This window comes from Tamandua tetradactyla, chromosome 2 (genome assembly GCF_023851605.1).
Source record: "Tamandua tetradactyla isolate mTamTet1 chromosome 2, mTamTet1.pri, whole genome shotgun sequence".
NCBI lineage: Eukaryota > Metazoa > Chordata > Mammalia > Pilosa > Myrmecophagidae > Tamandua > Tamandua tetradactyla.
Window position 1 is genome coordinate 1,716,730 of NC_135328.1, and position 17,080 is coordinate 1,733,809.

At 41.1% G+C, this 17,080-nt stretch overlaps 1 pseudogene; it reads right to left on the minus strand.

Annotated features, from left to right (window-relative positions):
- The window catches only part of LOC143655346 (heterogeneous nuclear ribonucleoprotein D-like pseudogene), a 37,436-nt pseudogene extending 20,610 nt beyond the window's left edge, over nucleotides 1–16,826 (minus strand).
- Between the last annotated feature and the right edge of the window lie 254 nt (nucleotides 16,827–17,080).

Genomic DNA, 17,080 nt, shown 5'->3' on the forward strand with positions numbered 1-17,080 from the left:
TGAGTGTCATTTAACTTCCATATTTTTGTGGATTTTCCAGTTCTCTGCCTGTTATTGATTTACATCGTCATTCCATTATGTTCAGAGAAGGTGCTTTGTATCATTTCAGTCCTTTTAAATTAACTGATACTTGTTTTGTGACCCAACACGTGGCCACTCTGGAGCGTGTGAACCTGCTGCTTTGGGGCACAGTGCTGTGTGAACATCTGTTGGGTCTAGTTCATTTATCGTATCATGCAAGTCCTTTGTTTCCTCATTGATCTTTTGTCTAGGCGTTCTGCCTATTGATAGGAGTGGTGTGTTGAATTCTCTGTTATCGTAGAGGTGTATATTTCTCCCTTCTATTTTGCCAGTGTTTATCTCATGTATTTTGGTGCACTGTGGTTAGGTACGTAAATATTTATGGTTGTTTCTTCCTAGCGAATTGCTCCTTTTACTAATGAATAATGTCCTTCGTCTTTTATAACAGCTTTGGATTTAAAGTCTATTTTGTCTGATTAATAGAACTATCCTAGTTCTTCATTGTTTCACTATGTGCGTGAAATATCTTTTCCATCCTTTCACTTTCAATCTATTTGTGTTTTCAGATCTAATTTGAGTGAGTCTCTTGTAAACAACATATGGCTGAATCATGCTTTTTAAATCCATTTTGCCAAATTGTGTCTTTTAGTTAGGGAGTTTAATGCACTCACCCTCAGTGAGATTACTGTGAAGGCAGTACTTAAGCAATTTCGTTCTTTGGCTTGTATATGTCCTATCATTTTTGGTCCCTCTTTTCCTTTATTCCTGTCTCCTTATTCTGTGTAGTTGATCTTTTGTGATGTATCTGCCTGACCCCTTTCTCACTGTTGTTTCTGTATATTTTAACAATCCTTTTTTTTTTTTTAGTTGCCCTGGGGTTTGTGTTACTCAGCCTACATTTACAACCTACTAATTTGAAAAGACACCAACTTAGCTTCAATAGCATACCCATTGTCTGCTCCTTTATCCCTCTATTTCCCCTCTTTATGAATTTTGTCCCATATTACCTGTTTATATTTTGCATAGTCACTATCAGGAAATATGACTTTTTCTTGTATTCTTACTCATAAGAATGAAAGAGATTTGTATGTCAAGGATACAATACTTTGGGTTTTGCATTTATCTTTTTTGTTACCTTTACTGAAAATCTTCACTTCTTCACACTACTCCAAGCCACTCTCTCCTGCTATTTCCTTTCGACCTAAAGAATTCCCCTTATATTTCTTGCATGGTAAGTCTTTTGGTGACAAACTCTGTCAGTTTCTGTTCATGAATGTTTTTAAACTCTCCCCCATTTTTGAAGGACAGTTTTTCTGGGCAAAGAATATTTGACTGGGAGTTTTCTCTTTCAGTATCTTAAATAGATCATACTTCCATATGAGTTGGACATTGTTGACCATTATTTCCTCAAATACTCTTCCTGTCTCCTTACCTTTCCCTTCTTGGACACCCACAGTGTGTATATTTGTGTTTCATGCTGTCACTCAATCCAGTAAGAGTTCACTCGCTGACTGCTGAATTGACTGCTCACTTTTGTCTTTACCTTTCTCTGTCTGATCTTCTATCTGTGAGACTTAGATTGCCCTGTCTTCTAGTTTGCTGATTCTTTCTTTTCCATGTTCAGATTTTCTGTTGTATGCCTCTAGTGTATTTTTAACCTCCACAACTATGCCTCTCATCTCCACAATTTCTGTTTCTTTTAAAACTGTCTAATTCTCCTTTATGCTCACACATTGTCTTCTTAATACCCTTTAGCTCTATATCCGTATTTTCCTTCATCTCAGTAAATTGGTTTAGATTTGTTTGAACTTCTTTGATTAGTTAGTTGTTCCATAATCTGTGTCTCCTCTGAAATTTTAATTTGTTCCCTTGGCTGAGCCATATCTTCCAGTTTTAGTATGGATTGTAATTTTTTGCTGATGCCTAGGTGTGTGCTGACCTTGATAACGTAACACTGAAGGTCAGTTTCTCCCTGTTGTTCAGGGTTTTATTGTTGATTGTCTGTGTTTAGGCTGTTTTTTGATGCTTGATCCAACTTTGCTGAACATCTAAAGTGGCCTAAGTTTAACTGTTCTCATTTTCTCAGCTTTTCATCTAATTCCTGCACTAGGTATACAGTACAATAGAGGCATACAACAGAAAATTTGAACATGGAAAAGAAAGTATCAGCAAACTAGAAGACAGGGCAATCTAAGTCTTCAGATAGAAGAACAGAGAAAAGTAAAGAAAAAAGCAAGCAGTCAGTTCAGCACAGGAGGGCTTATGGTGACGTCGGCTGGTCCTTCTCTCCTGAGCCCTGGTTTCACAATGGCCTTCTCAGCTCCTGTGGCTCCTTCTTGCTTCCCTGGGGGCATTTTCTCTCTAAGCTCTCTGGACTTTTACTGTCTTTTACCCTCTTTAAAAGATTCCAGTGAGGGATTAAGGCCCACCTTGAATGTGCTGGGTCCCATCTCAATGGAACTGGCCTAACCAAAAGTCCCACCCACACTAGGTCTGCCCCGTGGGGACGGGTTAAAAGAGGATGGTCTTTTCTGGGGTGCATGGCAGACTTAAACCTGTTGTTTTTTATTTTTATTAAAGTAGTTTTATTCACACCCAGCACAGTCCATCCAGTGCACACAGCCAGTGGCTCAGAGTATAATCACAGACTTGTGCTTTCATCACCACAATCGATCTTGGAGCATATTCATTGCTTCAAAAAGAAAAACCCAGTTATACCCCATATACTCCCTATTATTGACATTTAGCACTGGTGTGGTACCTTTGGTACAGTTTGACCTGAGAATATCATAACTGTCAACCATAGTCCATAGTTTGCCTTAGGTGTATTTTTCCGTACACCACCCTATTCTTAACACCTTGAAATAGTGACGTACGTTGTTCTAGTTCATGGAAGAACATTCTCGTCCTAGTCTTCATGGCCCACAACAAGGCTCCCCGTTTCGCGAGGTCCCATATCGCATCCTCTAGCTTTGCCTCTAGTGACAGACGCGACCCTTCACTTCCCCTTTCAACCACAATCACACACACGGTCAGGACCACTCATTACAGCCACAGTAATGTTCTTTCACCACCTCTATCCATTTCCAAACATTTCCAGTCAACCTAAGTAGAAATTCTGTACAAATTAAGCATCAGTTCTCCATTCTCTACCCCCATTCTATCTTATGGTGACCTAATATTCTAGATACTAACTCTGGGAGTTGGCTCATTATATTTGGTTCTTCTTAATGAGATTATACACAATATTTGTCCTTTTGTGACTGGCTTATTTCACTCAACATAATGCCCTTAAGTTTCATCCATGTTGTCACATGCATGAGCACTTCATTTCTCCTTACAGCTGAATAATATTCCTTTGTACGTATATAACACATTTTATTTCTCTATCCATCCATCAATGGACACTTGGGTTGTTTCCATTTTTTGGCAATTGTGAATAATATTGCTATGAACACCAGTGTGCAAATGTTGCTCACATCTCTGCTTTCAGTTCTTCTGAACAGAAACCTGGTAGCAAGATTGCTGGGTCATGTGGCAGTTCTATACTTAGCTTCCTGAGGGACTGCCAAGTTTTCTTCCACAGCAGCTGCATCGTTTTACATTCCCACCATCAGTGCATAAGTGTTCCAGTTTCTCCACATCTTCTCCAACATTGGTAGTTTCCTATTTGTTAATTAGCAGCCCTCTTAATAGGTGGGAGATGCTACCTCACTGCGGCTTTGATTTGCATTTCCCTAACACCCAGTGAAGCTGAGCAGCCTTCCATGCGCCTTTTCACCATCTGTTATTTCCTTTTGGAAAAATGCCTATTCGTGACTTTTGCTCACTTTTTAATTGGGTTATTTCTCTTTTTATTGTTGAGTTGCAGGATTTCTTTATATATTCTAGATTTCAACCCCTTATAAATATGTGGCTTCCAAGTATTTTCTCCCATTGAGTCAGTTGCCTGTTCACCCTTTTGACAAACTCCTTTGAAGCACTGAAGTTTTGATTTTAAGGAGTTCCATTGATCTATTTTTTCTACTGATGTTTGTGCTTTGGGTGTAAAGTCTTAGCAAATATCACTTATCATTAAATCTTTTAGGTGTTTCCCTATATTCTTCCCTAGAAGTTTTAAGGTACTGGTTCTTATACTTAGAACTTTGATCCCTTTTTAGTTCATTTCTTTTTTTGTATGCTGTATGGAGGGGTCACATTTCATTATTTTTCCATGCGAGTATCCCATTATTGCAGCACCATTTGTTGAATTTTTGTTTTTAAGTTTGTTTTTGTTTCTTTGTTGGGAAGTGCATGGACTGGGAATTGAACCCAGGTCTCCCACATGGCAGGTGAGAATTCTACCACTAAACTACCCTTGCACCCCCCATTTTTAGTTAATTTTTTAATAGGGTGTGAGATAGGGGTCCTCTTTCATTCTTTTGGTTATGGATATCCAGTTCTCCAAACACCATTTATTGAAAAGACTGTTCTATCAACTACACGATAACACTGTGAACAGGTGATTATACACTTCAAACGGTCTGTATTGTGTGTGAGTATATTCCAATAAAATTGCATTAAAATCTTTTAAAAATAAAAAAGCTGTCTGTTGTTGTTTCCCTCTTTTGGCAATTTTGAGTAATACCTCTGTGAATATTGGGGTGCAAATGTCCGTTCACCTCCCTGCTTTCAGTTCTTTCATGTCGAGGAAGTCAACTTATTTTCCTTGTGTTCTAAGTGCTGTTTTCATGAAGAGGTGCTGAATTTTGTCAAATGCCTGTGGTACATTGAGTCGATCATGTGGTTTTCCCCCATTTGTTACATTAATTGATTTTCTTCTGTTGGACTACCCTCGCATACCTGGAATAAAACACACTTATCATGTTTATAACCACCTGCTGTTGGACTCTATTTGAAAGTGTTTTGTTGAGGATTTTTGCATCTGTATTTATAAGAGATATTGGCCTGTAGTTTTCTTTTGGTATCTTTTCTGGCTTTGGTTTAAGGGTGATGTTGGCCCTGTGGAATGAGTTAGGGAGTGTTCCCTGCTCTTCAGTTTTTCTGAAGAGTTTGAGCAGAATTGGAGGTAAGTCTCCGAGGAATGTTTGGTAGAATTCCACTGTGAAGCTGTCTGGTCCTGGGCTTTTCTTGGGTTGGGGTTTTTTTATTATAGAGTCAATCTCTTTACTAGTAACTGGTTTGTTGAGATCTTCTGTTTCTTCTTGAGTCAATGTGGATAGTTTGTGTTGTTTCTAAAGATTTGATCATTCCTTCTAGGTTATCTAATATTTTGGCATACAGTTGTTCATAGTATCCTCCTAAGGTCCTTTTTAAAAAAATTTCAGCAGGGTTAGTTGTAACATTCCCTTTTTTTATTTTTGATTTTTATTTTCATTATTTGTATCTTCTCTCTTTTTTCTTTGTCAGTCTAGCTAAAGGTTTGACAATTTTATTGATCTTTTCAAAGAACCAACTTTTGGTTTTGTTGTTCATTCTCTCTCTATTTTTTTTCTATTTTGTTTATCTCTGCTCTGCTCTGCTCATAATTATTTCCTTCCTTCTGCTCATTTTGGGTTTAGTTTGCTCTTCTTTTTCTAGTTCTTCAAGTTTTGATGTATGTCTCTGATTTGAAGTCTATAGTTTTTTGACATGAGTGTTTATAGCTATGTTTGCCTCTCAGCACTGCCTTTGCTGCATCCCAAGCAAATTGTATCCCAAGCAAATTTCTTATATTGTATTTTTGTTTTCATTCACCTCAAGATATTTGCTCATTTCTCTTATGATTTCTTCTTTAACCCATTGGTTGCTTGAGAGTATGTTTAATTTTCATATTTTGATGACTTTTCCATTTCTTCCTCTGTTATTGATTTCTAGCTTGCTTCCATTGTGGTTGGGGAATATACATTGTGTGATTTCAATCTTCTGACTGGATGTTCTAGCTGTTATTGAGAGTGGTGTGTTAAATTCTCCTACTATTAATGTAGAACTGTCCATTTCTCCCTTCAAATCTTTACGGTTTTGCTCCTTATATTTTGGGCTCTGCTGTTAGGTGCATATTTATTTATAACTGTTGTATCTTCCTGTTGAAGAAATCCTCTTTATAGGCATATAATGACCATCTTTGTCCCTCTTAAGTGTTTTTGACGAAGTCTGTTTTATCAGATTTTAGCATAACCACCCTAGCCTCTTTTGGTTCTTACTTGAATGGTATATTTTTTCACTCCTTTCATTTTCAACCTATATGTATCTTTGGATTTAATTAGATTCTGCTGCAAACAGCATATGGTTGGGCCATGCTTTTATCCATTCTTCCAATCTCTGCCTTTTGACTGGAGAGTTTAATCAGCTTACATTTAAAGTCACTACTTATAATACAGGTCTTTCTTCTTCCATTTTGCTATTTAGATTTTGTAAGTCAAACATTTTATCCCTCAATTCTGTTAAAGCCTAATTTTATACTTATTTGTTTTTTTATACCATATCGAGTGAATTCTCATTTCTATCTGGATATATTTTTCATCTATTTTTCTTGTGGTTACCATGGATTAAAATGTAATATCCTAAATATAAAACATTCATATTTGGTTTGATACCAACTTAACTTCAAAAGCATACACATAATTTTCCTATACCCCTCTGTCCCCCACCGTTTTTTTTTTGTACTTGTTACCACTTATGCCTGTGTACACTGTATGTCCAGGATCCTACCTTTACTGTTATAGTTTATGCATTTACATTTCAGTACCTGTAGGAAGTCAGAAATGGAGTTACATATCACACAGCACAATACAACAATACTGGCATCTATGCTTACTCAAACGGTACACTTATCACAGGGCTTTATTTCTTTTAGCCACTCTGAACCACTGTCTGGTGTTCTGTGCGTTCAGTCTGGGAACTACGTTAGCATTGCTCGTAGGGCAGGTCTAGTGGGGATAAACTTCCTCAGCTTTTGTTCATCTAGGAATAGCATCATCTCTCACTATTAAAAGAAAGTCTGACTGGGTATAAAATTGTTTGGAAAGTGTTTTCTTTCAGCACTCTAAGTATTTCAGCCCACTGCCTCTCTGCCTCCGTGGCTGCTGATGAGATCATGACTCAGTGTACCTGGGACTCCTTGTACAGAGCACGCTGCTTCTCTCCCACAGCCTTCACAGCTCTTGCCTTGTCCACTGCATTCAATAGAGGATGAGTATAATCTTCTTCATGTTTGTCCTGTTGGTTGTTCTCTGGGCTTCTCGAATGTGCATAATCATGTATTTTGCTAAGTTTGGTAAGTTCTCTCATTATTTCTTTGACTGTTCCTTCTGCCCCTTTCTTTCTTTTCCTTCTGGGACTCCTGTAATGCATGTACTGGTGTGCTGGATGGTGTCCCATAGCTGAATTAGGCTATTTTCATTTTCTATGATTTTCTTCTTTCTGCACTTCAGTCTGACTTACTTCAAGTATCTTGTCTTCACATTTACCAATTCTTTCTGCTTCCTCCAGTCAGCTGTTAAAACCCTTCTGGACATTTTTCATTTCAGTTCTTGTGCTCTTCAACTCTAGTAGTTCTGTTTGGTTCCTTTTTAAATTTCTCTCTCTTTACTAAGATTCTCATATGATCAGTCATTGTTTTCTTGATAACCTTTAGTTCCTTCCCTGTAGTTTCCTTCTTCTCTCTGAGCATTTTTAAGGTCATTTTTAAGGGCTCTGTGTGGTATGTCCACCTGCTTGTCTTCTTCATTGGCCTTTTCTGTATCTTTATCCTCTTCCTTTGGATGGGCCATTATTTCCTGTTTCTTTTTCAGTCTTGTACTCTTTTTTTTCACACTGTACATTTTAATATTTTAAAAGGTCAACTCTTGTATTTACTCACTAAGATGGCTGTTTCTTGATTTCGGAACCAGCTGGTGACAAGACAGAGCCTTTCTTGAGCTCCAGCCTCCTGTGCAGGGTTTTCTGACTTTCCGGACTTGCCTTGTCCTGGGCTTTTGCTCACTAGACGTTTTGGAGTTGCCCTGTTTCCAGTAGCTTGGCTGTCCCCTCCGCTCACCAGGAGACAGACCTCCTCTCCCAGGTCCCTGAGGCAGGCAGGCCTTTGTCCCAGACTGTCAGCCTCTGTAGTGTTCACATGATACTCCGTCGCCTCACGCTGCTCTTTTCTGGAGGGATAATTTTTGCAGGATGGCCACCCCAAAGAGGAATTTTCCAAGTCGGTCTTTCCCGGCCAACACCGGGCCAGAGTCCCAGGACCGGGTCCAGACTGTCTCCACAGTGCCCTGGGGAGGCCAGGAAGGGCGCCAGAATCCTCTCTGCTTTGTCCCCAGGCCGGCAAGTGCAGCCCTTCAGCCCGCATCCCCCAGCCCTGAGGAAGTGCAGTGCCTTTAAATCTCCACCACCTCTGCAGCTGCCCAGGTGGGTTGAGGCAGTAGCTGCCCTCAGAGCCAGGACCATCAGAATTTGCTAACCAAAAGCTGAGATCAGGGCGAGCCACGGTGGCCCACTGGCCGAGTTCCCGCCTGCCTGCTGGACACCTGCATTTGTTTCCTGGTGCCTGCCCATGTGAGAAAAAAAAGGGTGAGATCAGTGATCATTTGTACCCACTCCCATTCTTGGGAAATGTTTATGCCCCGTTCTGTCACCAGTGAGCTAGTCAGGGACTGAACCCCATGTGGCTTGCTGTGAGGATGAGGTATGGGCACTGGTTGCTGCCATGTGGAAAGATAAATTTACAGTTCTTTACTGTAATTTATCAGTCTCTTCCTCCTGCTTTTCCCTAGATACTGTACAGTGTTCTGATCTCTGGGGGTTCAAAATAGTTGTTTCAGATGGTTCTTGCCTGCTTCCTAGTTTTCTTGGTGAGAGAACTGAGTCCTGGAGCGCCCACTCTGCCATCTTCCAAGAAGTCCTCCTCTCTGCGCTTATTAGGACCATGTTTTCAAAGTCTTTGGTATGTCTAAAGCTTATCTTCACTGATGGCTTCTGACCTAGCTGTCTGCTCCTTAAATTTGTACACTACTAGCGATCCAGCAGAGGTTTCCTTGAATGCGAGGCACTACCAAAAACAATCAAATGGAAAAGATACCTCTTACTGTCCTTGAAAATTAGCTCTGTGTTGGCTAGTGCCCTTCTTCAGAGCTTAGCTCTCCGACCAGTGAACATTAAGATTAGCTCAAGGTAGAACTTAGTGCGTTCTCCAGACTTTTCTGAGCATGTTTCCAGTTGTGGGCATGTGACCCTGGCCTTAAGAATCCCCCTATTAATGGGGATCCAAGCACTTTCTCTTCTTCCTATGAAATAGTTTTTCCACTTTCCCAGGGGCTCTATTGTATGTCTTAAAAGCAATAATCTTTGTCCCTAGGTCACTGCAATTTGATTGTTTCCTACACTGATTTATAGCTGTGCAAAAGCTTCTTCTGAATGCAGGACAAGCTCTGGGACAGTGAATCGGAGGCATGCATCCTGTGCAGTTCTTCAGCATGCTGCAGCTGGACTGGTGCAGACACACATGCCCCGTAACATGCACTCGGGTATTCGCATGCCCCATAACATGCACTCGGGTATTCGCATGCCCCGTAACATGCACTCGGGTATTCGCATGCCCCCTGACGTGCACCCAGGTATTCGCATGCCCCTCACGTGCACTCGGGTATTTGCACGGCCCCTCATGTGCACTCGGGTATTCACACGCCCCCTCACATGCACTCGGGTATTCGTCTGATTCCTCAATAGCAGGACTGGGGACCCACACTGAGAACACAATTTAGTGCCAAACCGAGCAGGAAAGGGGCGGCAGAGGGGTCAGCAAATGTCACAAACTTTTCCTACCATTTTTAATTTGCCTCTCCTTGATTTGGCACTCACCCATTTATTGCAACCCTTTGCCCATTTTTCAGAGCTCTAAGGAAGATAGTTCTGAAAGTTTTTGTTAATTGTTCAAAGACTGGTAAGAAATGGAATCTTGAATGTCTCACACTGCCATCTTGGTTAACCAGAAGTTCAAAACTTGCTTGTCTTTTAAAGAGATTTAAGTAACAATAAAAAAATGTGTTTACTCATGTAGTTGCCATTTCTGTTACTCTTCACTCCTTTGTGTTGATCCACATACTTCCTTCTGGTGCTGCTTTCCTTCTGTCTGAAAGATGTCCTTTAACATCAGTACAGGTTTGCAGCTGATGAGTTCTTTCAGCTTTCGTATGTCTGAAAATATTTTCATTTGCACTAGTTGTTGAAAGACATTTTGTTAGGTATAGAATTTTAGGTGGCAGTATTTTCTTTCAATACTCTAAAGATGTTACTCCATCAATTTTTTGTTTGTATGGGAAACAATTTTCCAATGGGAAATTTGCTGTCATCCTTGTATTTGTTCCTCCAAACATGATGTGCCATTCTTTCCTCTGGCTGCATTTAATGTACTCTCTTTAGTACTGGTTTTGAGAAATTTTATTATGATTTGCATTGGTGTAATCTTTCTTTGTGTTTCTTGTGCTTGAGAAACTTAGAGATCCTTAGACTTGTGAGTTTATAATTTTTAACAAAATTTAAAAATTTCAGCTATTATTTGTCAGAAAAAAAATATTTTCTGTCCTCCCCCAACTCTCTGGAGATACTAATACATGTAAAGTAAGCTGCGTGAAGTTATCCCACAGCTCATTATGTGGGAAATATTTTTTAAAATATTTCTGTATTTCTGTGCTTTCTTTTGGATAGTGTTTTTGCTCAGTCTTCAGGTTCACTAATCTTTTTGTCTACAGTTTCAAATCTGCTGTTAATCCCATCTAATGTGTTTTTAATCTCACACATTGTAGTTTTTATCTTTAAAGTTCAATTTGGACTAGAAGTCCTAAATAACACAACAAGACAAGAAAAGATAATAAAAGTTATACAGATTGGGAAGAAAGAAATAAAACTATGTTTTTTTTCACAGATGATATGACCATCCATGTAGAAAATCCAAAAGATTCAACAAAAAAACTCCTGGAACTAATAAGTGATCATAGCAAGGTTGAAAGATATATGTCCTTTTCTTTCTTATATGCCAGCAATGAAAAATTAGAACTTGAAATTAAAAACACAATCAAAAACACCATTTACATTAGTAACAAAAAAATGAAACACAGGTATAAATCTAACAAAAATTTAACATATACCAACAAAAGATGTGTGAATATAAAGATAAAAATGTGAGGAAAGAAATCGAAGAAGATGTGGTTAGATGGATAGATATTACATATATCATGGATAGGAGAACTTACTATTAAGATGTCAGTTCTTCCCCACTTGATATATATATCAAAATCCCAGAAAATGATTTTGTGGCTATTAACTAATTCATTATAAAGTTTATATGAAAAGGCGAAAGTCCTAGAACAGCTAACACCATACTGAGGAAGAACAAAGTGAGAGAACTGACTCTACCGTACTTTAAGACTTAGCGTAAGCCACAGTGATCAGAACAAAGATACTGGTGAAAGAATAGACAAATAGATCAGTAGAACAGAATGCAGGACCCAGAAACAAAGCCAAGCAAATAAAATCAACTGACCTTTGACAAAGGCATTTCAATGGAGAAAGGAAAATCTTTGTAAAGAAATGGTGCTGGAACACAGGACATCCAAAACTGGGCATGCAAAAAAATGAATCTAGACACAGAACTTAGAGTTCTCACTAAATTCAACACAAAATGGATCATAAACGTAAATGTAAAATGCTAAACTATACAACTTTTAGGAGATAAAATAGGAGAAAATCTGGGTGACTTTTGACTTGACAATGTCTTCTTAGATACAGCCTCAAAACAGGATCCACAAAAGGAAAAATTGGTATACTGGAACACATTAAAATTAAAATCTTCTCTGTGCGAAGGTTCATGCTAAGAGAATGGAAAGACAAGCTCCAAACTGGGAGAAACCATTTGCAAAACACATATCTGACAAAGGACTTGTATCCAAAATATACAAAGAAATCTTAAAACTCAATACTGAGAAAGTAGACAATCCAATTAAAACGTGGGCAAAAGAGCTAAACAGACACTTGGCCAAAAAAGATACACAGATGTCAAAAAGCCTATGGAAAGGTGCTGAGCTCATGGAACGTGAGGACACTGCAAACTGAAACAATGAGATCTCACGGCACAGCTATTAGAGTGGCTGAAATCCCAACACAGGCAACACCAAGTGCTGAACGTGGAGAGCAAAGGAAGCTGCAGGAGGGAGCCCACGGCTTTAGGCAAGAGAGCCCCAGGCAATTAATGGAAAATGTGAGATGGGGCCGTATTTGCAGGGCTGGCTCTGGGGCTGTTCATGTGACATGAGCCTTAGCCTGTCCCACTCAGTTACAGAAGCTCGCTCCCCAGAGCCTGGGACCTGGGCCTCTACACAGACTAGAGGTCCTGACAGCGAACTGAAGGGTGAATGGCTGTCCAGCTGTTCAAGGGGAAGTAACTTAGCTGTCCTGAGGAATGGCATCAGCTGGGGCAACGCACACCCCATAGACAGGGACCCACGGCTTTGATGAGGAAGCACCGAAGGCGGTCTGCCTCTAGATGAAGGCGAAACAATGCGCCTCTCGCCAAGTGCATATTCCTGATGGCTGGAGCCTCCGCACCTGGGAAACGAAGTATGAGAGAGAGGAAGCTGTTGGAGAAAGTTAAACATCAACTGAGAGCATCTTGGGAATTGCATTTTATTAATTCCCTCTCAGCATTTGGGATCAAAGGTGGCCATGCAGATAAGTAAACGAACAGACTCCACCTGCAGCTGGAAGGTCTTAGGAACGTGCCCTTGACCCTCCTGGGAGCGGCACTACGCCGGTGCTCTGACTCCGGTGAGCCCCCTTAGGGCCCAGGTCTGCCACCTGGGGAGTCCCTCCGCCCCGGGGATGGGGCCGGCCTGCTCCGATGGCGACGCTGACTCTCAGCAGCAGGGAATGGCAGCTTCCAGTCCACCCCCCCCCCCCAATTCACACGACAACAGCTGAATTCTGACTCTGGTCAGGCAGGGCTGACAGCTTGTGTCATACTCACCCAGGACTGGTCAGCGGGCGTGGCTGACGGTTACGAGTACGACTAACTGAAATCACATGGCAGTTACACGGCCTGCTGTGGGGAAAACAAATGTGTGTGTGTGTGTGTGTAGGGGTGGGGAGTGGGGGATATAAGTGCAGTTGTTCTCCCAGTGGGGCGCGGGCAGACAATCACGACTGCCAGCCACTTTCAGGGCTTGATGTCAACGAGAGAAGTTCTCCAAAGATGTGAAAACAGAAGTTTAAAACAATGGAAAAAAGTCGCAAGCAACATGTAGTAAAAGAATTAAAGGAACCAACATGAACCAGACTGTCTCAGAATGGAATTAAGAAAAGACAGATAAGCATTTAGTCCAACTCAATAAATCCAACCTTAAAAGCTTTTTCCAGTTTTAAGCAAAAAAAAAATTTGACTTGTGCAGTTGGGTGTTGAATCATAACCCCCAAAACACACACGTTCAAGTCCTAGCCACGCCCTGTGGGTGTGAACCATTTGTTACTGACCTTTGGACATATTGTGAGTTCAGGTGTGGACAGAATGAGTGAGGGTGGGCCTTTGGCCACTGTGACTGAGTCCTTAGAAGCGAAGGAAATTGGACAGAGGTGGAAGCCAGAAGTGGGGGAGGGTGGCAAGGGACACTGCACGTGGAGGCAGGGGTGTCTGCAGGCCAAGGAACCCCAGGACCTGGCATGGCAGCTCCAGAAGAAAGCATGGCCTGCTGAGGCCTTGTTTCGGACTTCCAGCCTCTAAAACTTTGATGCCTTAAGTTCCTGTGTTTAAGCCACCCAATGTGTGGCATTTGTCAGGGTAGGCCTGGAAAATTAAGCCCAGGGCCATACTACTGGTTTACAAATTTAGTTTCAGTAAACAGATTGCTTTTCTTTAAAAGAAATTAATAAATTTGTCAAGTCATTTTTCACTATAGAGAAATTAGGAAATACAGGTAAGCAAAAAAAGAAGCAGCTAAAGATCATCCATAATCACAGTATTCAGAAATAATTACCATTACCATTTGGGTGCATTTCTTTGTGTTATTTTCTTCACATGCATACAAGTAAATATAATTCTAGAACCAGGAATAGGATCATCCTATTGTATGGTGTTGCAGCTTTTTCACTTTTGGTCTCACAACCGTGTCTCTGCACAAATGTTCTCCCTTCTCGCCTCAGCGACCGCGTCATGTTTGAGTGTGTGGGGACACGGCATGGATGTACCCTTATTTACCTGGATTGCTTTATAAAAGTTTTTAATTTTCAAAAATCACAAACTTATAGAAAAGTTAGAAACACAGGACAAATTTCTTTTCCTGAGCCATTTGGAAATCAGTTGCTGACCTGTTGTCCCACCACCCTGATACTTCAGAGTCTGCTCGCTGTACGCAGGATGTTTTCTCACGTCCCGTAAAATAAGAAGATTCAGGGCGTGGAGGTGGGTGCCTCACTGCCTTCTGGCCCTCTGGCCCAGGATTCACGGTTTCCCAATTGTCCTAATAGTACCATTTATAGCCAAAGGATTTTGTGCCCAGTTGTCCTTCAGTCTCTGTCTGTCCAGTAAATTCCCCAGTCGTGGTCTTTTCTGAACTCGACGCTTCTAAGGGTACATACAGGACAGTTGTTCCGGGTCGGGCCCCTCATTCGGGCTTGTCTGCTGGTCTCCACGATTAGACTCAAGTCATGCACGCTTAACCAGGAGTTCCATGAGAGCGATGCTCTGGGCGGTGCGGCGGCATCTCGGTGGCAGAGTTCTCACCTGCTGTGCCAGAGACCCGGGTTCGATTCCCAGAGCCTGCCCATGCAAAAAAAAAAAAGAACAATGCTGTGTTCTTCTCCCCACATCCTACCAGGCATTGCACAATTTCCGTTTGTGCCATTACTGAAGATACTCACCTGGGTGGAGGTGGGGTCTGTGAGACTTCCCCACTGTGAGGTTTTTCCTGCCTCCTTGAAATTTGTGTGTTTGGGAGGAGAAATACTTTGAAACTATGTAAATATCTAATTTTCCATCCCATTTTCTTCTTCTTTGTCAAGATTATTTTACCTGTTCTAGGGCTTATGGTTTTTCATATAAATTTTAGAAAAGCTTCCCCATGTCTACAAAAAACCTTAGAGATTTTGACAGGAATTGCACGAACCCATAGATGAATTTGGGGAGAATTGACGTATTTCCTGTAGTAGATTTCCCAGTTCATGAACTGTGGATGTGGTGGTTTACATTGCGTGGCTTTCGAACCTCCTTTCATACCTGGAATGAATCTCACCAGGTCAGATGTGTAGACGGTGTGTTCCATCACCAACATCCATCACTCCACATTTTCATCACCTCAAACAGATACCTGCACCCACCCATCAGGATCCCCCAGTAGGCTGTACTCTATTACCTGTCTCTATGAAATTCGCTTATTCTGGTATTACATATAAGCAAGATCATACAGTATTTGTACTTTGTGTCAGGCTTATTTCACTGAACATGATGTTTTCAAGATTCCTGAATGTTGTAGCATGTATCAACATGCTAATATTCCTTTGAGTGTACATATATATATACATATGTACATATATACACCATATTATTTTATCCATTTATCTATTGAAAGACCTTTAGGTTGCTTCCACCTTTGAGCTATTGTGAGTAGTGCTGCTATAAGTGTACAGGTATCTGTTCAAGTCCTGCTTTCAGTTCTTTTGCGTGTACACCAAGAAGTGGGATTGCTGGGTCATATAATAATTCTATGTTAAATTCTCTGAGGAACTGCCAAACTGATTTCTACAGTGGCTACATCATTTTACAATGCCACCTACAATGCACAAGGGTTTCAGTTTCTCTGCATCCTTGCCAACACAATTATTTTCCAACTTCTAAATTATAGACACCAAGCGGGTGTGAAGTGGTACTCATTGTGGTCTTAATTTGCATTTCTGGGATGCATAATTATGTTGAGCACCTTTGCATGTGCTTATTGACCATTCGTATATCATCTTTAGATAAATGTCTATTCAAATCCTTTACCCATTTACAAGTTGTGTCATTCATCTTTTTATTTTTGATGTGTAGCTGTTCTTTGTATATTCTAGGCATTAATCCCTTATCAGATATATAGTTAGTAATTATTTTCTCCCATTCTGTAGGTTGTCTTTTTACTTTATTGATAGTGTTCTTGATGTATGGAAATTCTTCATTTTGAAGCCCATTTTATTTGTTTTCTTTTATTGCTCATGCTTTTGATGTCGCATCTATAGAATCACTATAAAATATAAGTGTATGTTCCCCCCATGTTTTCTTCTCAGAGTTTTATGATTTTAGTTCATATGTTTAGGTCCTTGATCCATTTAGATTTAATTTTTTAAAAACTTTGTAAATTTGAAATACTTTCAAACTCACAGTATAGTTACAAGGAAAATACAAAGCCCATTCAGAGAACTCAGACTTGTCCCTAACCCACAAAGAACCAGAGCTCACATTTGCCATATCGCTCTATCTGTCCAACGGGGCGCCTGCAGCAGCCATCAGAGCGCGCCATGGCCAGGGCAGCCACTGACCGAGCGAGGCAGTTCCCGGCGCCGGCCGGAGAGTCCCTCGCACGTGCAGTGTGAAGGTCAATGAATGAGTAACAGACCTCTGCAGCTGGCCCCGACTGTGGCTGTCGTTTCCCACTTGCCCGTGATTGGCCCACAGTGCCTCACCCGACCGTCTCCGCATCCCACTGGGTATAAAACCCGCAGCTGCCGGGGCCTGCTTGGTCCCGACTCGGTGCCCGCAGGGCTGTGCCCGCCGCGCAGCGCAGTGCAGTGCGCGGGCCTGACCTCTGCGCCGTGTCCATTTCGGAAGCCGCTGGGCGGGAGGCTGAGCCCCAGCACCAGGGGTGCTCCACGCCTATCAGCCCACTTTCTGAACTCGGAGTGTAGGTTGGATACCTCATGCTCATTCAACATTATTACTACTTCCATGGACATTTATGGCAGGGTCACATTTCATTATTTTTCCATGTGAGTATCCTGTTATTGCAGCACAAATTTGTTGGATTTTTGTTTGTTTGTTTTGTTTTGGGGGAACTGCATGGACCGGGAATCAAAC